The sequence below is a fragment of the Siniperca chuatsi genome, linkage group LG3 (assembly GCF_020085105.1).
Source record: "Siniperca chuatsi isolate FFG_IHB_CAS linkage group LG3, ASM2008510v1, whole genome shotgun sequence".
Lineage (NCBI taxonomy): Eukaryota > Metazoa > Chordata > Actinopteri > Centrarchiformes > Sinipercidae > Siniperca > Siniperca chuatsi.
The window spans coordinates 33,752,576-33,769,173 of record NC_058044.1 but is presented as its reverse complement, the minus strand read 5'-3'; the positions used below and the strand labels follow the sequence as shown (position 1 = coordinate 33,769,173).

Genomic DNA, 16,598 nt, shown 5'->3' with positions numbered 1-16,598 from the left:
GGAGGTCGTTAGTGACTTTGAGGAGGGCTGTTAATGTATTTCAAGAATGAAACAAGAAACCCTGAAAAACTGCAAAGAAAGTTGGAAAGGAGGCCGGATTAATGAGCCCTGGTAATACAACATCTCCTGCATAAACAGGTAGAATACCGAGCTATAACTCAAAAACCAGTCTGGTGCATGTAGAGGTGTGTGTGTTTATTTTGCAGCAGCCTGGTATCATTTGCATGTGATTTAATTAAAGTAAACACTCTGAACGGTCTTGTATAATGGCACCGCACTCCAGCACGGCACTTCTCAAATTGGAGGCTGCAGATTTATCAACATATCTGTCCTGCTGCCTTTAGATGGATGCAGGGTTTTAATAAACTGAAGGAGGTTTTCATACCACATTACTCAGCTGTGGCCAACAGATCCTGTAAAAATCATCCATATTAATTCACGGATGCAGACTGATTTACTGATATTCCTCCCTTTAACCACATTAAATGTTAATTTTTAAGCAGATTTAAATGTATCTACTGGTTGGAAGGTGTTTAATTAAAATAATTTTATTTACATTTTAAGCATTATTGCGTTTTTGCTGCACATTTGCTACAAGAATTTAGTTTACTCCTGTTTACAAAATCACCAAAGTCGCAGCAGAGTGACATTGCACCAAAAACAGACATGTGTCTGGGTGCCCCGGTAGACAAATGATTAATGCACGTACGTACCACATAACCACAACGTCCACGGATCAACTCCTATATCCACATATTTCTCTCTCTCTCTCTCCCCAAAGAAAGAAATAGACATGGTTCTTGAGACGTCTATTCTCAGTGCAACTGAGACTGTGGCTTTATCATTGTTTACTGGGACTCCACAGATTAATTTGTTCATTTGTGTGACTTAAACTGAACTTTTTATGAAACTGAACTCAAAGGCAAATTCACAAAGAATGAATTGCAGCTGCTGATAGCACCATGAATTGCACACCATTTTCAATTGTTATCTCAAGGACCATCTCAAGGTCCGATTAACAAAAGATATTGTGCTAATGATATTACAGCGCAAACATGCCCATAAAGTTTTGCAGCTAAGTGCAGTTTGCCATTGTTTTGCGTCTGTTAAATATTCATCTTCAATTTTCTGTAGTGGGCCCAGTAATATTTGTTCTTAAGGTGTACTGAAGTAGCATATCACAAGACATGTTTTAGCAACCTTTGAGTCAAAAAATGTTACAAATGCAGTTAGTTGCAAGAACAAAACTTTCCACTCATGTGAAAAGAGATGTTTGATTTGAAAGAGAACTTATTCTAATTATAATTATAACTATTCTAATTATGTAATAACTCCCCCGGCTCTTTCATTGGTTTCTATCTGTGGGAGGTGTCTTATTTTTCTATGACTCAATCTGTATGGAGTGATTGTTATTTGGGGTGCTTTAACTGTGCGTCATGCCTCGGGCACATGGAGAGACGTTTTCTCCCCTACTCATCTCTATGCTGGACTGTTACAGTGTGTAACCACCGTCTCCATTTCTCATAGCAGTTATGTTTAATTCCCTTATGGTGAATATCAGGTTTTGTAGGCCGGCTGTCTCTGTGCCACCTGTGCACATACAGTATGATGTAAGATTTCTGCAACAAAGCTTAGTCAGTGCCAGTGGCTACTACACAAAGTCTGCCAGCTAACTTTAACAAGCAACAAGAGCAACAAAGTAGCTTAGCGCCAAGCGGCTAACTCTGAGGAAAACAACAGATGGAGTGACTGGTTCCTCCAGGATGCTTTCTACTGCTCCTCTGTAAAAGTTAACAAGAACTTGGCATGAGAATTTTGCCTTCTTATGTTTCCTTAAGAAATACAGCCATTTCTGAGCTTTCTTTATCAAGGTGGAGATGAGACATGACCATGACAAGTTCTCTGTGATGCTGATTCCCAAGAACCTAAAATTGTTCACCTGCTCCACCTCAGCTACACTGACAGACAGGGGTGTGTGTCTTTACCTCCTTTTTCTGAAAATCAACAATCGGTTGGTACTCGAGCCCAGAGAGCTAAGCTTGCCAATCAGTTTCACAGGGGAGATTGTGTTAAAATGAAATCAGCAAACAGCATTCTGATGTAGGTGTTGTTTTTCTCAAGGTGTGTGAAGACTGAGTGGAGTACAGTGGAGATGCTATCCTCTGTGGATCTGTTGGTTCTGAAAGCAAACTGGTGAAGGTCTAGGCTGGTTGGGATGTTGTTCTTTATGTGCTGGAGAACCAGTTTTTCAAAGCACTTCATCAGAATGAGAGTGAGTGGCACAGGGCAGTAGTCATTTAGATTAGATACCGCAGACTTTTTAGGAACAGGGACGATGGTGGCTGTCTTGAAGCAGATGGGAACAATCTCCTGCGACAGTGATATGTTAAAAATGTCAGTAGTAACATCAACTAGCTGGTTGGCACATGTTTTTAGTATACAGCCAGGGATGTTATCAGGCCCAGCAGCTTTACTCATATTCACTCTCGGCAGGATTCTTCTCACATCCGTTGTGGATACTGACAGTGGCCGGTCCTCTGGAGGCAGAGTAGACTTTACAGCTGACTCTTTATTGAGGAGATCAAAACGAGCATAACATGTGTTTAGCTCATCTGGTAACGTGGCCTCACACATGATGGGGGTACTCCTACTTTTGTAGCCTATGATGTTTTTGATCGCCTGCCACATATCTTTGGTGTTATTGGTGTTGAGGTCTCTCTCCAGTCGCTCCTGATGTCTTTGCCTCCTTGATGCCAGCTTTCAGTCTTCCTCTGGTGGTGTTGTATGCTTCCTTATCCCCTCTGTCTCTGTGATCACTACATCATCAACACATTTGCTGATGTATGATGTCACTGATGCTGTATATTCCTCAAGATTGATGTGATTCCCCTGGGTGGTGGCCTCTCTGGACAAGTGCCAGTCTGTGTGTTCAATCTGTCCACACTTTAAATGTTTTTACTGATGGTTTGACCCATTTTATCAGCTGGGTGTAAGTAGGCAGGAGAAGCAGGGAAATATGGTCTGATAGACCAAAATGAGGAGAAAAAAAATGGGGAAGAGCTTTATAGCTGGTGAAATTTAGGTAAGACAGTTCTGAGGTCTTCAATAATCACCAGCTACAATATAAACACCATTGGGTTGTTTTGTCATATGACTTGATACCCAATTATATCTATCGATCAAGCCAGATGAAACTAACCAGTTAACTAAACTTCAAGCATGTCTTAAGGACATGAAGACCTTGATGACCTGCAACTTTCTGATGTTAAACTCTGACAAAACTGAAGTTATTGTACTGGGTCCCAAACACCTCCAAGACACATTATCTAAATATATAATGTGGCATAGCCACATTATGGCATAGATGGCATAGCCCTGGCCTCCAGCAGCACTGTAAGGAACCTCTGAGTTATCTTTGATCAGGATTTATCCTTTAACTCCCACATGAAACAAACTTCAAGCACTGCCTTATTTTACCTACAGAAAATGTCAAAAATCAGGCACTTCCTGTCTCAAAATAATGCTGAAAAATTAGTGCAATGCATTTGTTACTTCTAGGCTGGACTGCTGCAGTTCCTTATTATCCGGCTGCCTGAATAAGTCCCTTAAGACTCTCAAGTTGATTCAGAATGCTGTGGCACGTGCACGGACAAGAACTAGGAAAAGAGATCATATTTCTCCAATATTAGCTTCTCTGCACTGGCTCCCTGTAAAATCCAGAATAGAATTTAAAATCCTTCTCCTCACCTACAGAGCTCTTAATGGTCTGGCAACATCGTATCTTAAAGATCTCATAATACCATATTATCCGACTTGAACACTGCGCTCCCAGAATGCAGGGTTAGTTGTGGTTCCTAGAGTATCCAAAAGTAGAATGGGAGCCAGAGCCTTCAGTTATCCTCATCCTCCTCCTCCTCTCCTGTGGAATCAGATCCCAGTTTGGGTTCGGGAGGCAGACACCATCTTCACATTTAAGAGTAGGCTTAACACTTTCCTCTTTGATAAAGCTTATAGTTAGGACTGGCTTGGTTGAGTCCTGAACCATGCTGTTATGCTGCTATAGGCCTAGACAGCCGGGAGACTCCCCTTGATGCGCCTCTTTCCTCTCTCCTTCTCTCCCTCTCCATCTGTATGCATTTTTATCCCATTATTGCATGTTACTAACGCAACATCTTCTCTCTCCCGTAGTTTTGTGCTTTCTCGTTGCTCTCCTCTCCTTCTGTCGCTTTCAGAAGGTATTTCTTGAATTGAATTGAATTAACTGCTGATGACCTCATACAGTTCCTGTAGTGCATTTTTTGAATTTGCATCTGGAGGAACGTTAACAGCAGCCACAAAAACACTGGTGAATTCTATGGGCAGATAATATGATCGACATCTTAACAATAAAAACTCCACATCTGGGGAACAATGTCCATCCACTTTAATTGTGTTTGAGCTCCAAGCATCATTCATGTAAACACAGAGACCACCTCCTCTTGCCTTACTGGAGTCTTGTGTTCTGTCAGCATGGAACACGCTCAGCCCATTGAGTGCAATAACTTGATCCGGGATGTTGTGGTACAGCCAGGTCTCAGTAAAGATGAGGGCACAGCAAGCTCTGATTTCCCATTGCTCAGTTAGCCTGAATCTTATTTCATCCATTTTGTTTTCCTGCGTCCAGACATTAGCCAGGAGTGGGCTGGGTAGTGGAATAGCCTTAGGTCCGACCTGTGTTAGCTTAGTTCTTATCCCAGCTCTCTTCCCTCTCTTCCTGGTTCGATCACACTGCTTGCGTTGAAGTTTGATCCGGCCGGTCTGGTTGTCTGGATGGGAGATGCTGTGAGCAGTGATCATCTCAAGGTCCGCTGCATTAATTCAAACCCTGCACTTCCTTTTTCAATGTTGATGAGTGTATCTCTGTCATAAGTAATAGTGCTTCAGTAACAAAGGCGAAAAAACTGCAAATTAAAATAAAAATGTAATGAAGTTTAAGGGAGCTGCTGGCCGCTGCCGTTGCCATGGTTATTATGCCATGGTTACTATTGTTTTGTAGTTTTCCTTTGTTCAATGCCATGCAACCTCAGCCACCATTTTGAATCCAACACATACACAAACCTGTATAAAGTACATTTTAGTTAGTTTAATTGTGTGTTTTTGCATTTGTTTATCTATTAAATAAATGCTTGAGGATAATTATGGTTTCTGGTTTCTTTAATGTTGCACAAGAGTGAATTCTGCCAACCTCTTCTATGTTGAACTTTTGAATCCTTCAACCTACTAGCTATTGACAGCAAATTTGGTTATAGTGGTTATTATTAGTTAGAGTTCCAAATTGATAGTTTAGTATGTTTTTATGAGACTTAGTCTGTTAATTGGCTATGAATTTATCTTCTTTAAGAGTGGTGCCCCAAGGAAATGTATTTATTAAAGTCATTATTTAATATCTTTGATAATTCTGATTGAATTTTATTAATTCATTCATTTATAATAAATAAGTATGGCATTGATTTTTCCAATCTGATCTTTGTCCCTTTGTCTTTGTCACTAACAATCAAAATCACAACATACTAACTAAATGTTACATAATAAATTAATTGATAAACAGATCTTAAAATGTATTAACATGGTTGTCATCCTGCAAAAAAGAAAGCGCTAGTTTGGTCTGATTCCTGCCAGTCTGGAGGTTGGGACATATTAAGTTTCAGTTTGATAACAGTGTTTTTACTTGTAATCTGGTAGTTGAAAGCCACACATTTTTAAGGTTTGTTTGTTTTCTCCATCCAAGTCTCCACCGAGACATGACATCGTTTTTTATCATTTATCTCTGGCACCAGCCGCATTCGCCCACTGATAACACACAGATACACTGATAACCTACACGCACACCAGTCTGGTGTGCATTTCTGATATGACTAGGGCTGCCCTAGTCGACTAGTAGTCATTAGTTCAAGCCATTAGTCGACCAGTCTTGAACATTTATTATATTAAATCAATTATTTAAATTCATATTTTGGGGGCATCAGAAAATGGTTTGGGTTCCAGGGCTGAGAAACAATATTACAAGAAAGGTAAGTGACATTGTTAACACTGTGCTACATTACAGATAAATACAAAACTGTAATAATGAACCTTTAAAATATACATTTTACAAGGGGCATTAAGCGAGCTGCCTGTGGTTAACGGCAAAAGAGGTAACGATTCTGTATGTGTCAGAACAACCATCAAGGCGACTGATCTTGTTAATTTATGTTGCTAGCGTTGTAAACAAACAACAAGACTCTCAGCTTCCAGTCCGGCAGAGTCAGCTAATAGGATTGCTAAATTAGCTAACTAGCCAATGGCAGCTCGTACAATTAGCAGCAGTGCACCGGTAAGTGACTTCCTGTGTTACAAGAGTAAATATCCATGTTGTAACAATCCCGTTACATCTCAGTGACATAGGGCAGCTCCCAAATTAGGTTTTTTTTTATTTTAGTGACTACCTGACTAATGAAAACTTGGTCGACTAAGACTCTTCTCAGTGACTAACGGTTTAGTCGATTATTAGGGGGCAGCATAACTCAAAATGTAATGCTTACCCTGCATGTGGCAGATGTGCCCCTCATTTTTTGTCTCTGCCACAGCATTTCCTTTATATCAAATCTGATATTTGCCTTTGCAGTACAACATGAGAAAGCTAACAGTTGCACCTATAAGCTAAATATTACATTTAATACCTTGCACAAAAATGTGAGACTCAGCTTGTTAGAATCTAAGGATGCTTCCTCAGGTGACAGAAGCAGTTCACGGATCAACGCATCTGGAAGTCTGACAATTAATTAGAAAATTAGTGTAAGTCATTTTGATCACCAAGAATTACTCAGCAAGTCACTTGGTCAGTTGAACATGACAACTCGAGAGATGCATTTACTGTTGTGAGAAATTAGAGATGCAAAATATTTCACAAGTGTTTTTGAAAATAATGTTTGTCATTCAATGATAGTTCTAAAACAGAAACATTGTAAACACCAGAGTGAGTGAACCAGCCAAGTGAAAGTGCTTTGGCCATGAGCTATTCAAGATAGTCATCTGTGTGTGAGTGTCTTATATGTGTGTGTTGTGTGTACGCCTCAGGCTACTGCAGGTTATGTCTGCACTAATGAGGCTGCAGTTGATGTAATCTCTGTATTAGTTGTCAGTCAGTTTACAGACAGGCACCCTATCTGTGTGCCTATCTGCTCCGTCCTTGTCTTTTTTATCTGTTCTCCTTGTGTCTCTGTTTTTTTTTTGTTGTATTAGTCCATAGATATACTATTTCTAAGCTCAACAATATAGTGCTAAACTATGCAACTTTCACATACTGAGGGCCCATTTTGGTACTAACGGATAACTGGTAACATATCTGTAAGCTTATAGCCCTTCATTTAATTCCAAGCACAGCAATTCTCCTGTGTAATACAATCAGCTTGAAGTAAGCCTTTTGATGTGATACAGTTTATTTTGCTGAACAAATCACCTGGGTTTGTTCTTTTTACCTACACTGTCTTAAACATTTTATATACCAACTGTGTCCTTGTATTGTTTTAGAGCAACTGTTGTAAGCACTTTGGTCCAGTTATCACCATGGAAGACTACTGGTAACTCATATAGCCTTATAGCTATAGCCTGTAGTCTTATAGCTATCTTTGTGAAGCTTATAATACACAAGTTTTTGTTTACACTGTCAGAGAGGCAAGGGAAGTGTGACCATTGGAAGTACTGGGAGGTTTCCCAGTGGGCTGCTACACAAACTGGGCCAATGCCTCAATGAAAAAAAGAAAACAACATGAGAGATACTAATAGAGAGAGAGCTCTGGCCCAGTTGAGTAAGCTGACTGGCCCAAAGTGGTTCTGTCTGTCATCTCCCTCACGTCTGTCTCCCTCCCCCGGCCAACCACATTCAGTAACCTGGCTGGGTCCTGCAGCTCCGCCCGTCCATTTCTGTGGAAGTATCTTTTAACATTGTTATTAAAAGATAGTGAAACACTGGCCCCTCGAGCAGTGGACTACTGACTCACTTTACATACATGAATAATAAGTTAAAAAACACAAACTTAGGGCTCATAGAAAAAGAAGTTGAAATCCTGAAAAATAGAAGCATCCAAATATTTAAAAATAACTCATTGAGGCATTTAGTGGTGCAGGTGACAGAAGCTGTACCAGCAGAGCCAAATGCCAGAGAGGAGGACCATATCATATCAGAAAAGATTCAGGACCACAACCCACTGAGATCAGTGAAAACACCAGTCAAAGTTTTACCACTGAAATGGAAGGCTTATGGCTTAAGTGGAAGGCAGAAGACAACAGGATAACGTTATTTAGCTCAGTTTTCTGCTCTGGTGTCATCAGAAATTCTAATATGCTAACTAACCAATGCACTCAAATTATCTTGTCTGTGTGATTAGCTTAGAGTTTACAGAAATGTGTTTACAGAAGGATTCAATGAAAGAAGAAAAGCCACTGAAATTAATTATGTTTGGTGATGTATTTATTGGTGTACTGTCCAGTATGAATTCAATTTTTTTTTTACTTATACAGATCAGAAAAATGGTAAATAGATTGTACTTGTATAGCACCTTTCTAGTCTTCCGACCACTCAAAGGGCTTCAACAACACTAAATCAAAAACACTAACAACTGTACATTGTAAACCCACCTGTGTGCTGTTATATGGTAGTTTTTGAGAATGTGGTGGTGTTATAGTGGACTAGATCAGATGAAAACCTCACAAATTACAGTTACAAAGTCACCACAAAATCTGATCTGACCCGGTGTAAATAACAATTATAACATTTTACAATTATAATAATATAGTATTATCATCATTATTATCATTCTATAAAATTGTGCAAGGTATTCCACGCATCTTTTTACAAATTATTAGTTAATTTAAGAAATCTAATCTCTGTATATTACTCAGATGTTAAGTAAAGTGTGACATGGGCCATATAGGTGGTGGATCACCTCCAGGTGGGTTTTGGTGGGCTTTTTATCTAATCTTAACTATATCTTAGAGTTGCCTCTGACACGGAAAAAAATCAAACACAAAACAAACCACACAGAGTATAAACTAAACTAAAACTAATTTTGTTCAATTAATAAAAGCTAAAACTTTAAATGCACTCTAAAAACTTGATAAACCAAACCAAAAGTAATTCAGTTTAGTTCAATTCAGTTTTATTTATATAGCGCCAGTTCATAACAGAAGTTATCTCATTGCACTTTTCCTATAGAGCAGGTCTAGACCGTACTCTTTATAATATTATTTACAGAGACCCAACAGAAATCCCACCAAGAGCAAGCATTTGGCGACAGTGGCAAGAATAACTAAAATGGAGAGTTTAAATCCAAAACTAAATTGTAATATAAAAACTAATAAAAATGTCGACGTGCGTCAGTGGGCATTGTTGTCACCTGGGTCCAGGTGAATGTAGAGGTCGGTTAGTTGGACAGGTCTTACAAATTAGAAGTTGCTGACTGAACAGATCAGTCTGTGTGAGTATGTGTGTGTGTGTGTGTGTGTGTGTGTGTGTATTAGAGCTTGATCAATGATCCAGGGAAATTATGTCATCACATACACATACAAATACTTTACAAATATTTTGTAGCTTTTTAGAACTGATTTTACCAGCAATTTGTTCTGATGGTGGCAGTAGAGCAAAGGTCACAAGTTCACCTGATAATCATGACTATTTACAGAAAATGTTGTGGCGAAATAAACAAGATGATAAAAAGGACCAAGGTGAACCAAACTGAAGTAAGGGCATGAATGCATGTTTGTGTGTATTCTGAAAAGCTCCTCTGATTGTCCATGTCTTGGGGCAAAGGTGAATCTATTTATACCAGAGACATAACCCAGAAATAGACAACACGACAGAGCCATTAACAAGGAAGGTGTGTATGTGTGTGTGCATGTGTGTGTGTGTTCGGCAGGAAGGATCTACACTTTTTGACCTAGGCACAAGCCAGGGTCAAAGATCACAAACTTTCTGTCTGCCTGTTCACTCTGACCCCAAATGGCCTCTGTGACCTTCTAAATGCACACAAACACATACACACTCACTCACATGTGCAAACACACAACCCCAGGACCTAAAGGCATCTCTATTTTTTATGCTATTTGGGGTTTTTGAATAAAGTTTTGAAAGTCTATGGGGCAGAATGACAAGTCTGGCAGATACTGTATAGGAATTGGGTGCATTTTTCCTTAGACTGAGAGAAGCTGAAGGATTATTGAGTTTTTAACGTGTTTAAGGAGACTGCATGGCTTGGCAGAAATTGGCAAATTGGCAGTTACAGTGGTGCACGCTGTGAAGAAAGGCAGCATAGTTGGCCATTTCTGGGCATTTAAACACCATTTAAATACACAGGAATTCAGTTCACTTCAGTTTAAGTTTAGTTGTGGTGATAACTTCATCTTTTACATAATTTAAATACTGGTCCTCATTTAAGTCTATGAAGATCTATTAATAATCTCATGTTTGTAGGTTATTGGCTGTTGGCAGAAATACGGTCTGCAACTTTACTGTTTGGTTTGCTCTCACCACCCCCATCAACAGCATTGATTTCAGCATAAAAGTTCTGATAAATCCACTTTACACTACCTTTATAGTACCAAACAAAAGAGAGACAAAGTTAATAAATAGCTGGTGAACATAGAGGAGCATTTAGCAGCTAAAGAGACAGATATTTTTCTCAGGAGTTGGTGGAGACCAAAACCAAACCAAATGACACAAACACAATGTTGCTCTGTATCTGCTGGATGTGAAAATAGGCAACTTTTTTGCTAATATGTTCACCATATCAACTTTATAAGGTGATATGTCAATGTTGTTAACATTTTTTTCTGTTGCCCAAAAAAGAAAAAACAATCAATCCTGCTTTGGATCACTTAAGTTTAGTAAATCAACCCATTATTCTTGTTTCCACATATTCAGATAGACAAAAAGATAGAGACAGGTAATTTCTGGCTGTTTGGGGTCCCCAGCTATTTAAAGAAAAGAGGATTTAGCTGTAGACAGATTACTGCTGAGAGGCCTATTACAGCTAAACACTGCTGTGTGTGTGTGTAACATATGGTTTCTGATGACAACCATTTAAAAGGTGTCAGACTGGAGCCACACCAAATTATAAAAGGCACACAAATACACACACACTCCATTCCTCCTTCTCTTTCGGTCTCTTTGTTTCTGTAGTCTAAGCAAGCCCGTGATTAGATAATGGATGACAACAGGTCACATGACCCACCCTAACAAGGTGGTTGCTAATAGCAACATCTTAATGTACTTTAGAACACTGACCACAGAGACTTCATATTAGAACTAAGTACTTACTAACCACATTATTTCTTTTAAACAAATACTACTGGGCAAGTAGATGTTATTTCTATGTGTTCTGTGTATTCAACAGGTTAAGAGCAATGTCTTATTAAAGTCTGACTTACATTGAGTAAAGTCTTTCAGCAATGAAGTGGGCAAGTAAGAGCAATTTTCATTGACAAACAGAATGAAATGTGCCAAGGTTTCACTGGTTTTTAATAATCAGACTATGAAAACACCAGAGAAATGTACAGGCTTCAGGATCAACAATCACCCCTGGTGAAAACTATTTGTGGGTAATGGAAAGGGAAAATGTGTATTAAGTATTAAGATCCTAATTTATTGCCAGGATCTATTTTAGGCAATTTACTAGAGCACTGAAATGTACCTAAGGATAAAACCATTATTTTTTAAGGATATTTCTAAAGGAAATGACTTTGAAATTTCAGCTACTCATGATTCTTTTGCTAAGGAAATCTAACATTTCTTCAAATGCTGTGGTGAATGGTTAATCCAACTACAATGAAAATTAGCCCCTGCTCTGCTAAGATTCAAGGAGTAACTCTAAAATAAATTTGTTGTTTACATCATGAGCATCATAAGAAGTCAGGATATCTAAAAGAAAAAAAGAGACAGATTTTTGTCACTACTGGTATTTGTTTGCTAACTGGAGGTTACACACATACAAAGACATAGACGCACCCCCTTATTGCCACGTCTGGCGCCAGTGATTACGCTGTTAAGCCAAATCAGTTTCCTGTGTTTGGTTTGATGGATGCCATCATCTACATGGATCTAAAAGAGGTAAGTGTGCCCCCATTACCACCACCTCCACCCTAGCCGGACACACACATGCACACACTTAACAAAGTGTGGTGCCTAAACCCACTGAAAAGATATGGATTGGTAATACATGTTTTTCTTTTTTAAATATATGTTATGAAATTCTCAATTTGACTAAAAATGCATTGTAAATGTGTTAAAAGTGGTTTTGATTCATTGATCCTGATGATAATATTCTCATTTGAAGAATGTGTTTATTACCCTTCTAAACCTAGATGAATGCTAATTAATCTTGCTAGTAAATTGATCGTACAGTTATTGTTGTAGGTCATATAGATCTTTTAACTCTTGTGTTGTCTTAAGGGTCAAAAATGACTCGCCACTATGTTTAACAGCTGTGAAAACCCCCTAAATGATCTTTTTTCAACTTGAAATTTGATGACTTTTCCTAGAGTGACCCTAATATTAGAAAAAGTGAAATATTGCCTTTGTTTATACTTCCATGAAAGTTGTACACCACCAGGGTAAAAAGATTGTCTTTGGGTAATTTTTGACATGGCATTTATAACATAATTTACACACCAGAAAAACCACAAAGACACACACACACAAACACTGATAAATTGAGCATATGTGTGCTACTGATTAAACTCAGACAAAATTAAAACTTTCTTGTGCATGCGCAGCATCTCCCCTCAGACAAAATAAACATTTCTTGAAAACATTGATTATTAATGGGGAATGCAGTCAGAGGTGGGGTAGTCCGCTATAAAGATGCTGCAGATGACCCAGTTCTCTCTTTGCTGAAGCCATGAGGGCATGTTTCAGTGCCCAACAGGTCATACAGGGACTGTAAAACAAACACAATGTGCTACACATGTGAGAAATACATCTGTAGAGTCCATGCACACAGACTTGCATACATGTGCTAATTAGAGTTGATTTTGTATCTATTATTTAATTCTTATTTATTTTTGTTGTTTATACACCTTGTGGCAATGGTTAAAAAATGGGAGAAAACTAGTATTTTGTTGTTTAATTTCTCATTGTACAGTATATAAGAATATATCACTATGTTGCCAAAAAAGATCAATCATCATTCAAGAAAATTCATTGAAAACTATTTTCTGCACATTTCTGCTACTTTCTCAGCACTATACAAGTGCTCTCTTGCTAAAAAAATAAAATAATGTTTACACCTATGCAATAATAATAACTAGAACATTTCTCAAGAAATTTTCAATCTGCTCGAAGTGCCTTGTGTATCCCGAGTTGCAGTTTGATGCATCCCACCAGGAGAGGACGAAACAGCTCACGTTAAAAAATGACTCCACAAGCGTAGCCAGCATGGACCAAGAGTCAAGCAGCCAGAGTGGCTGGAAGCTGGCTGCTTTAGCAGCACTCGTCCTTAAGGCAGAATAAGTAGGATTTTCTTAAAAAACAATGTATAGACTCATACAAAAATAATGCCTCTCAACCATCACTTATGACCCAAATTAGAAGTGTGTGGCGGTGTCTGTATCTGCAGAGACCGTGCACACTGCCTGTATTTTCTTAGTTTCTTATTAGTTTGCTGTGTTCAGGACATTTCTGGGCATCAACCTTTGGGCAGTTTTGTGTTGCCCCCAGCCAATAACAGCGCGTAGGCTGTGTGGTCAGGACTTTATAAAAAAATCTCTGACTCTCCTCTGCTCTGTCTATGTGCAGGGCTGTGTGTCTGATTGACCGAGGGCGGGACTAAGCTTCACTCACACACAGAGAGGCCACAGAATGGAAAGGATGAAGCTTGGCTTTGGCTGCATTCAATGTGGCTCCTTCCCGCAGGGTTGAGCGGAGGTGTGGGCGATTTTATTTGTGCTTTAGAACGGTCTTCAATAAGGTTTAACTAGTTTCTAAAACCAAGGGTTTGCTTTCTTTGTCCAACCTGACTTTGAACGTTCAAACGAATATTGCATGAAGACCATGGTCTAGACCTGCTCTATAGGACAAGTGCAGTGAGATCTGTTATGAATTGGCGCTATAATAAATAAATAGAATTACTTGGGTCACAACTGCAACTGTGTTTATTGCACCACACATCTTATAACTAATGTTAGTATGTGTGGTGCAATTTGTACGGTAATACATTACCGTACAAAAACAGAAATATTTGAGCATTTTGGGTTACATATTTTGTCAGTGTCATGATTAGTGTGGACAACATAATTACTCCAAGCATAGTAAATAAACAAAAGTGTACAGTACAGTAAATGCTTAATCTTTGATGTTATAGCAAAATTTTCTGGGTACACATGATGCAAAATGTGCAAGGACCGTGAGATTAGACCAACGCTGTCAAAGCATCACGTAAATTATTAATGTATAGCTGAGACACATCTACACTGATCTTTTTGCTCTTCTCATGAATACCAAAGAAATGTTCATATTGTAATAACAGAAGATACAACACTGAATTAAATTCAATTGCTGTAATAAGAGTAGGTGAACTGCTTAAGAAAAGTGGGTGAACTCCAAATTACCATTTCATTTCTATTAGTTTTGCCAAAACATTGATTTTTATCTGTTATCTTTGCATAAGAAATTTGCCACAGTTTAATATTTACCTTTAACAAATCATTTATCAGCCATTTTAAGTGTTGTTTCCAGCTGTGCTGCAATGCTTGCCACTTGGTAATACTGATGGCTGTGCACCGCACTGTGCTCTGGCACACACTCTGACGGGGTGTGTGTTTGGATCTAGTTGGATGTCAACTGCAGATTTTGGTGTGTTTATGTGGACAGTCATGGCAGTGTAGTGATGGTGGGTTACATCATATGACATGTATTTTCAAATGTAGCTGGTTTCAGATCACTCACCTACTACTGTAGTTTTACACTGTTTTCTACATGAATTGATTTCCACCAAATCATTAATTCCACTTTAACTTTTATAGTATTAACACATTTTAAATGTATATGTTGTTTGTATGTTCGCGTGTGTGTGCAAATGCGCGTGTGTGCGAGTGAAAGAGGATAAAAGGGGGAAAGAGCAACAGCTGGACTGTGTCAGGACTGATGAGACATTCCTGTTAGTGTAGCATAACCTTCCTACTGCTCTTCTGATAACACTGGCACCTCTCTGACGCACGCACACACACACACACACACACACACACAAACACACACAATAGTAATACCATGGGAACCAGTCTGTGGGTCCTACGTGTGTTAAATTATTCCACCACTCACTAACACACAAGGCTCGTGTGTTTCAGTGAGCTCATTGTGGAAAGAGTTAAGATAGCATTTCTTATCTATTGTGCACACAAACATACTTCTGCAACCACACAAGCACACACACAAATTAGTGAGTTAACTTAACAAGTAAATTCAGAGTTGCTATGTTATAGACCACCAAGAACTAGTTGTGTGTAATGTGTGTATAAGTCTACACATTTATAAACAACCAATATCATATTTTGTGTTTGTTAAGTGTATTTATTTTGTTACAGCTTATGGATTTATAATCAATGTTAAAATGTTGTCTCCATAGTACTGAATGCCTTTTGTTGAAAAAAAAAAAGCAGAATATAAAACTGTAGCAAAAATGGGGTTTGATATAAAGAAAATCTTGTAGTAAAACTATGATTTATTACAACCTATTATTACTGATAGAACTAATGAAAAAATAAAACCCACCAAAGTAACTCAACATGTAACTTTGCTGCCTTCATAGCCAGGTCACAATTGAAAGAGATTCTTGCAATTGTTTTTACCTGGTTAATAAAAATTGTTAAGATCTCAGGACGTGGCTATATCACTAAAAATAGGTCCAACAGGGGAAGAAACAGCAGCAGTCAGACAGGTTGTAAACAAGCACCCTGGTCAGCTAAACATATTTGGAAGAGAAAACAAAGACTACCAGTAAAATCATTACCCAAATGATGTAAACATCCATCCCAGTTTACAGACTTCTGCTTCAACTTTTTTAAAACTTCTAAATAAAGTTAAAGGTAAGCAGGGGATGGAGATAAGGGGCGGTAGTTCGTCCAGAGAGGTGAGCTGGCTGGTGGACTTGGTAGGTAGGTAGACTGCGGTTTAGCAGGAAATCCTTGAACACAGGATGAAAAAGGAAAAAAAAACACACACCATCCATTCAAGAGACTGAAATAATAATAAAAAGAACACTCCCTCAAGCAGGCGTCACAGGTAACAGACAGATGTGGGCTTGGACAGACGGAACCAGGATGTCCTTCTGAAATAAGAGAGGAGGTTGGTGACCATACAGAGGCTGAAATGGAGATGTACTAGTAGCAGAGGCTTTCAGAGTGTTGTGGGCATACTCCACCCATGGAAGCTGAGAAACCCAGGTGGAGGGGTTGGAGGACACCAGACAGCGAAGGGTGGACTCCAGCTTCTGGTTAGCCTTCTCAGCCTGGCCGTTTGTCTGAGGGTGGAAGAGAGACTGATGGTGGCACCAAGGGCAGATTAGAAGGGGGAGGTGAACTGGGGACCTTGG

At 38.9% G+C, this 16,598-nt stretch overlaps 1 long non-coding RNA gene across 1 annotated transcript in view; it reads left to right on the top strand.

Annotated features, from left to right (window-relative positions):
- Positions 1–5,941: 5,941 nt before the first annotated feature.
- LOC122873504 overlaps positions 5,942–16,598 on the top strand; it is a 59,799-nt gene continuing 49,142 nt past the window's right edge. The window contains exon 1 of the long non-coding RNA XR_006377464.1: positions 5,942–6,050. This is a non-coding gene — a long non-coding RNA (uncharacterized LOC122873504). The remainder of the gene's footprint in view (positions 6,051–16,598) is intronic.